At 35.2% G+C, this 8,559-nt stretch overlaps 1 long non-coding RNA gene across 1 annotated transcript; it reads left to right on the forward strand.

Annotated features, from left to right (window-relative positions):
- The first annotated feature begins 4,307 nt into the window (after positions 1-4,307).
- On the forward strand, positions 4,308-5,675 carry LOC138135269 (uncharacterized). The gene is made up of 2 exons (XR_011160908.1): positions 4,308-4,811; positions 4,861-5,675. It is a non-coding gene; the product is annotated as an uncharacterized lncRNA (long non-coding RNA).
- The last annotated feature ends 2,884 nt before the right edge of the window (positions 5,676-8,559 follow it).

Here is an 8,559-nt window from a genome sequence, read left to right on the forward strand (position 1 = left end):
TTTTACAAAGATATACCTACCGGGTATTTCACGAGTGGTAATGAGCACGACGAAATTGAAAATGCAACCCACAATACATTTGCAGAGTAAACCTGGATATCGTCCGCGTCCATATCCAGGTTTACTTTACAAATGTATTGTGGGTTGCATTTTCAATTCCGTCGGGCTCATTACTCGTGAAACATCCTGTATACCCACATTATAAATTTTTTCGTTCGGATTTCCTATAAAGTTGAACAGCGCGTCAGAGGGAAAACACAGTCTTAATAAATCAAATTTTCTTGAGTTTTTACATTTTATTTTACGGATATTTAGAGAAACACAAATGTCCAATTCTTCAATAAATTGACAAATTAATTAAAATCCGCTTTAACGACGAACAAGGGACTCCTCAAGTTGCCTGTTGCCTCGAGACGAATACCTTTTAACAAAACAAGGCTTTAAAGAGCGAAGTTTTTCCGACTGAATCCAATTTCATAAAATGAATTAGTTAACGTATCAGAAAATATTTCTCAAGTGAGCTTCGTTATCAGCATTTTTTGCTAAATCTTGAAATTAGTATGCGAATCTGCAGCGAAGAAATACTGAAAAAGTCGAAACGTATTTTATAATTGCAAATTGGCCGAAGTTGTTTATCGCTAAATTGTGCAAATTCGAGTATGCAAATCAGAAACGATTCAATATGTAATCGCATAATTTCATGACAAGAATTGGATCTTAGGAAATTTGGTGCGTAACAAAAATAAGAATAAGTTTCGAAATTGTCTTGCATTTACTAACTTAATTATAAATTTGATCATAAAAATTAGAATTGTTGTGGCCACCATGTTTTTATTTTTATTTAATTGTGACGTGTTAAATTATAGGGATGTCTGATAGGAACACATAGCAACAGCATCTAATGTTATAAAATGATCCCTTCATAAATACTCATTACTATTACTACACTCGTATTGGTTACATCGACAAAAATGTTTATTTTTGTAGTAGAATGGAAACTCTCCGAAAAAAAAGCGCCGTAATGAAAGGTTCTTTTAAATTTTGTGTTTGTTCCTCCGTTACATTAAAATATGTCACGCAGCTACTGCATATAGAGAAACTAAATAGGTAATCTTTAAAACAGCAAATTTATAATCAATTTATATAATATATTTATCATGCAGCACCTGAAATATTCGTGTATTTGATTTTCACCTAAAAAGTGATTAAACTGTGCAGATTAAAAGGAAAAGAGTCTAAGAAACCAAAATGGAACAAAAGGGAACAAAAGCTCAGGAAAGTGGGAGAAATTAACGCCCCAAAAAAATCAGAAGCGATACAAGAATCACAACAAAGACGACAAGGCAAAGAAAAAGAACGACACAAATGGAACGTGAGGAGCAAACTCTGTCGACAATCTCAAACAAACGAACACGAAAAGAGAACAAAAAGGGAAAAAAAAGAAAAAGAAAACCATTAGGCTGGGCACATGGAACGTAGGTACGTTGCTATAGTCTGCGCAGCGACACAGTGGACTAAAATAAACTGGCGTTATCTTCATGTGACTTTCGGGGATGGTTTCCTGTTGGTTAAAAGGCGCGCGTTAAGAAGTATGGTGCAGCTCAATGCACGCAGCCGAAATTTCGATCCATTCATGAAGTAGTAAGATTTAAACTCAAATTGGGCGAGGTAATGTAAATCACGCTTTTCATGACGTCGATACGAACTATCACGTGAGCACCTCGTGACAACTCGACTGGTTCGCCGCGCAAACTATAGTGCCACGGAAGATGACTGAAATAGCGAGAGAAATGAGAAGAGACAAAATTGAAATTTTGGCACTATACAGGAAACAATATGGCCAGGAAAGGGAAAGATAGACAAAACGAAGTACACATACATTACGCCGGGCAGACGACACAAGAAAAAAATGGAACATAACAATGATAAGCGCATATGTGCCCACAAAAAATAGCAAAGAAGAAGACAAAATTAAATTCTATGATCAACTGGAAAAAATATGTGAAAGTGTAAAAAGAAACAACATCCTAATGATTGTGGGGCACTTCAACGCGAAGATAAGGAAGGAAGGAATGCAATGAGGATGTGGCAGGAAAGGAGACTATCCAGGACACCACTAACAACGGAGCGAGATTCTGCGAGCTTGCAGCAGTAACAAATGCATACATCGTAAGCACGCAATACAATCACAAAAAAGAACATAGGATACCAGGAGGGACAGAGGGAGACCAAGTAGACCACATGCTAATCTCCAAAAAGTGGAGGAAAATAATACAAGACGTTAGGTTACATAGAGGGGCAAATGTCGACTTCGACCACCTCTTGCTGGCAGCGAAAATGAGGAAATGAGGATGAGGGTGGTCAAAGAAATAGTAGGCAGCACGAGAAGTAGATGGGATGTAGAGAAACTAAACCATGAGATGCAATGATGAGTACAAAAATGAGAAACAGTGGTCGGACAAAGAACAACAAGAAGAAAAGGAGTAGTTCAACGAGGAGTGTGAAAAAAGGACCGAAGCGAGAACCAAGCCAAGATTTAGAGGACTACAAAGAAAAAAATGCAAAAGTGCTAGCAATAAATTTATTTGTGTTTTTACCACCCTACAGAAGCTTAACACATTTTGTACAAGAAAAAAACTATCCCACCTCCACCCGGCGGCACGGCAATTTTGCCGGAGTACATACACTATTACGGATATTACTATCAAGTAATAGTGCAGTGCTTATCAACATAATTACCGGCGTCTCGCCTCCGCATTATGACTTTGTTGTGTATTATGTTCTGTGTCAATGTTAAGGAACTTCCTCACGATGTGACATGAGTATAATAATATACCTTTTTTCACGATCGGGAGTAGAAATCAACTTTTCGGATGTCAACATCGTGACAGAAGTAGAGCATTTTCTCCCTAGGGAGCAAATATTTGCAAATATTTGCTCCCTAGGGAGTTTTCATTTTTTTGACAGTTGTGACAAAAATCTAATGGGAGTTTTCATTTTTTTTGACTGTTGTGACAAAAATCTAATTGTGTTGTCAAGGCAACTACTAATTCCATTAAATTCATCGAAAGATGACAACTCATTTGTCATCATTTTTTTATTCTTAAAATTTGAGATTTTTGTGCTGTTTCTACTCCCTACCGTGAAAAAAATTGTATATATACTTCTGGAGAGAATGCTCATTTTTCCCTCGGTGCTTTGTAGCCCTCGGGCTTCGCCCTCTGGCTACAAACTTCACCTTAGGAAAAATCATGCATTTCTCTCCCTCAATATATAATATACTATTTTGAATTTCAACTACCAATGTGTTATCTAAATCCAGAATTTTTAAATTTTTAAAAAGAGATTGCGGTACTATTCCCGTTGCTGAAATTACAAGTGGTAAAATCGAAATTTTTTCTAAACACCAAAGATTTCTCATAGCAACGGACAGCTCTAAATATTTATTAATTTTTGTGTTATATGTCTGTGTTATATTATGTGAATTTGGAACAGCTATATCTAAAAGATATGCTTGCTTTTGTTGTTTATTTAAAATTATAATATATATATATTCGTATGAAGAAAATTACAATTAAAATTCGAAATTCATAAAATAATTATGGTAAATTATATGTTTTTAATTTGTTGTAGCCAATTTAGGGCGTCTTCGGTAAGTAGATGTAGTTTGGAGAAACCTTGCTGGAATTTAGTAAGGGGACATTCTTCCACAATGTGTTGGATGGTTTCTTTCTCTGCACCGCATTCACAAGAAGGGTTTTCACGAATGTTCCAGTGAAACAACATATTATTGCATTTGCCATGCCCGGTTCTAAAACGATTTAATTTACACCAGATTTTCCTAGGTAGGTCAAATCCCGGAAGTTGTTTTGTAGGATCCTCAATTAGATTTTTATTGAAAATATCTACGTCTTGCCAGGCTGCTTTCCAATAGTCAGATTTGGAAAATGGTTCCATGAGAAATTCTTCTTTCCAAAGTGGTTTACGCGATTTTAATCTAAAGGGTGGTAAATTTGCCATGTCTTGTGTTATGGAGTACATGTTCGGTGAATTTTGAAATTTATCCCAAATTCGTTTTGTTACGTATTTTCTTCTAATATCGTACGGAATAATGTGCGCTAGGACATGTAGCCATGGTGTTGGAGTAGATTTTAAAGTACCCGTTATTATTCGAAGTGTGGTATTCAATTGAGCATCTATTTTGTTCACGTGTGCACTGTTCTTCCAGACAGGGCAACAATATTCTGCCGTTGAATATACTAGAGCTAGTCCTGTGATACGTAAAGTGTGTGCATTCGCTACCCAACTTGTGCCTGCGAGTTTATGTATAATGTTGTTTCTCGTTTTCAGTTTCTGTCGTAACTTTTCGATGTGTAATTTGAAGGTTAGAGATGAATCAAGAGTTACTCCTAGATATGTCGGAGAATAATTATGCTTAATTGTAGTTTCGTTAAAGACTACTTTCAGTTTTCTATTTTTCTGGTTGTTTACGAGATGGAAACAGCAAACTTCTGTCTTTTGAGGATTTGGGCAAAGTCGCCATTTTGTGAAATATTTATTCAAAGGTATTAAATCTTCTGACAGTCGGTTTTCTACATTTTCAAAATTCTGATGTTGGTAAGCCATTGCTAGGTCGTCAGCATAGATGAATTTTCGGGAATTTGTTGGGGGTAAATCACTTGTATATAAATTAAATAAGATTGGTGACAATACTGAGCCTTGAGGTAAACCATTGTTGAGAAATCGAAATTTACTGCTTTTGTCTTCAACGAAAACCCTGAATTGACGGTTAGACAACATATCTTCTAAGAGTGAGACCATTTTTCCACAAGGTATTACATTATACAATTTATGTATTAGTCCATCTTTCCAGACGGTGTCGTAGGCTGCGGTGAGATCAACAAAAACAACTCCAGTCTTTAGACGTTTTTGAAAGCCAGATTCGATATAAGATGTTAGGGCCAGCACCTGGTCACAGCAATTTCTGTTTGGTCTAAAACCTGCTTGCTCTATTGGAAGATGTTCTTCTATTATTGGTGAAATTCTATTGTAGATAAGCTTTTCCAAAAATTTATGACATACGCTGAGTAGAGAGATTGGTCTGTAACTCGAAGCTTCATTGGCGGGTTTTCCGGGTTTTAGTATGGCAATAACTTTTGCTTTCTTGAATTCATTTGGTATTTTACCTGTTGAAACTATGTCATTAAAAAAAGACCTAAGCCAGTTTAAACCTATTGGTCCCAGGTGTTTTATGAATTCAGGATAGATGCCGTCAAAACCCGCAGCTTTTCTGTTCTTCAGTGTTTTACCTACTTCTTGCATCTCTTCTACACTAAATGGACGAGATAGTATTTCCGATGTTAATGCTGACTTTCTTTGTTTATATAATTTCCGTTTCATATTTCTAATTTCCCTTTTGTTTAATTTAATAGAATTTGAGACGTTAACCAGACGAGAAGCAACCGAATTTGGACTAATATTAGATTTAGATCTAGTAGTTTCATTAGCCGCTCCTAGTTTTCGAAGTAAAGACCAACAACTGCGACTAGAATGAGTGAAGTTCATGTTTTCCATAAGTTTGTTCCATTTTTCTTTTCTTGAGTTATTCAATGATTTTAATAATTCATCCGCTGTGTCTATATTTGGGCTTTTTTGATATTTGTCAAACAGATTATTAGTAGTACTCGACCAACATGTTGTATATTCTTTCCGGAATCCTCTTGGAATGAACTTTTTAGCGGCACTTTTAATCGCTCCTACGAATCTTTGATAATTGTTGCTGGTTGGTGGGATCCAACGAACGGTTTGTTCTACTTGATTTCGAAATATTTTCCAGTCAGCTTTTTGAAAATTCCAACGTGGTTTTTGGATAGTGTGGGATAACGGAATCTGTATACCGACAGTTATTAATACTGGCCTATGCTGGCTATGGGGAAAGTCATTTAGCACACAACGTGATGTTTGCAAAGGTTCATCATTGTTATTTGAAGTCACAAAACACAAATCTGGGTTGTAGTCCCTTTGCCACCGTGCAGAATGAAAGCTCTTCCTATCTTTAGCATCAAATATTAGATGTAAGTTATGTGACTCTGCCCATCTAAGTAACAATTCTCCGTTTTCATCGTTGTCTGCATAACCCCATTGATTATTAATTATTATGACAATTGAAGTCTCCAATAAATATTGCTGGGTGTTGGCAGTTTAAGTTAAGTATGTCTGGCCATCGAGCATTAGGCGGTTTATAGATGTTAATAATGTGTGTATCTCCAATCTTGATATCTATGAGGTGTACATCATTTACTACCTTCTTTTCTACTTTTTCATAATTTGATAAATTCTCTCTAACATAAGTTACCAAGCCGTATATGGAACTACACAAATGATCTACTAAGATATATCCAGATATAAGTCCCCTTGAATGCAGTTGTTCTTCTGTGCCTGTGTGAGTTTCTTGTAGAACTATTACGTCAATTTCCATCTTTTTGGCAAGCTTTGCTAGATAGTCACATTTATCCTTAGAAATTCCTTCAATATTTAGTTGACAAATTTTGATTATTGGTCCAATATTTCTAAAACAAGATGAATCAAAAATTTTCGAATTTAAATTGTACCTGTCATTTGACCGGGAGGATCCTGAGGATCTAGTTCGGCCTTCAAAGCGACGATTATTACAGATTTCATTTTCATGTAATCCAGAATGGGCCATTTGATGATGGCTGTCGTCATCCATCACTTAAAACTCGCTACAAATACATAAAAAGCAGGAGCGTTTTGAGAAATGTCAAATTTAAATTTGACTTTTTTTTTTTATTATAATGTCTGGTCTGTTATGCTTAATATGAATGTCAGTTAAAATTGTTATGTATTAATAACACAATTATGTATTACTAATTAATCTTAAAGCATCTCCGTATAATGAGAATAGGGAACATATACTTAAATTAAGAATTTAGAAATTTCTTCATGAAATTGAAATAAAATATTTGTTGCAACGACCCGATCCTAACTACTGCACGATAGCGTTATGTCATTTAAATTAGCCAAATCTTGAATGAACGGGGCATCTCGACCTTTAATAGCAATAATTTATCTTATAAGTTTAAGGGCCAGTTTATAGAAAGAGAATTAAATACAGTATGAGTCAATTGTGGGGTATTTCTTAAATTTTCTTAGAAGCAACCAAAAATACTAATTCCACTTACCGCTTGATACTGTGTTTAATATAAATAATAAATTGAATCAAAATTGCGTTTTTTTGCTACAAACGTCAAAATGACAATGTGGGAAATTTAATCAGCAAAATGACAACGTAAAAAGAAAACCAACGTATAAATTGTTCAACATGCAATTCCATTTTGGAGTAAACACGCATCAACTCTGTTTAAAAAGAACCTTTGAACGTTGTGTAATGTCTCTGGCGTTATGGGCATGCACTCATCACGAATTCTTTGAATTCATCTATCGTAAGTACAGGTGTTTGGTAGACTCTTTCCCACAAGAAAAAAATCTAAAGGCGCTGCTAGAACCACTTTACGTCGTTGTCTTGTTCATTTATTCACATCCAACTGTTCCAACAATAAGGGCTAACTCATTTTGTGAAAAATTTAAATAAACAAAAATGTGGCTGCAATTTGGATACTTCTGTAGATACAGATCTGCAGCGACCATGGCATTTTTACGACATGGTACCCCGTACATGAGAAATCATGACCACTTTCTCATTGTTTGAGTCATAAGAGTTCATAACCAAGTTTTAGCAAAACTGTCAAAACAAAGTTGACAATTCTCAAAGCAATGCAATCATGGCTTAATGTTTTAATTTTTTTTAAATTACAGATCTTGTGAATGCTGGAATAAGTATTTTTGGTTGCATCAAAGACCATTTCAGAAATACCCCACAATTGACTCATACTGTATTTAATTCGAATTAAATTTTAATGCGCGATTAACTCATGAATCCGAAACTACGTTTGGTTCAATCTCATCACGTGTTCAGTTAACCTCGCATGTGAAGGCGAGCTTAAAACTTCGAAAATATAATTCACATGTCACATGGTACATTTTTGATTAATTGCATTAGCTAAAATCCAGAAACAAAAACGCAGAAAACGTTTCAATCAGTAGTCCAGTAGATCACCATCGATGAGGAGATGCTAGCGAGGACGAGATTCAAAAGTTAATTGAGAAGAAAACTCCAAAAAAATGATGTATTGAGTATCCTGTAACTGTAATTATTTACTGTCAAACTGACAGATCGTTTAAGATTTTTGACATTTTAAAAAATTTGTTTTCTGTTAGCGTTCATTATACAGGTGATTCTGAAATAAGTTTGGAAAAAAAAATGTGAGTATCCTTGACACAAAATAATTCTGCGTAAATGACTTTTGGAGGTGAAATCAAAAGGATGGAAATTACCCTATACCCTTGTATTTTCAAGGCCTATGAATAGGGAAAATTTGTCCGAATTTGTTCATTCAATTAGCAACCATTGTTACATCAACTCCACAATAAAGTCGTAGGTGCAAGCACATTGCTTTGTAAATGTTTCTATGAAAATGA

Source organism: Tenebrio molitor, chromosome 7, assembly GCF_963966145.1.
Source record: "Tenebrio molitor chromosome 7, icTenMoli1.1, whole genome shotgun sequence".
Lineage (NCBI taxonomy): Eukaryota > Metazoa > Arthropoda > Insecta > Coleoptera > Tenebrionidae > Tenebrio > Tenebrio molitor.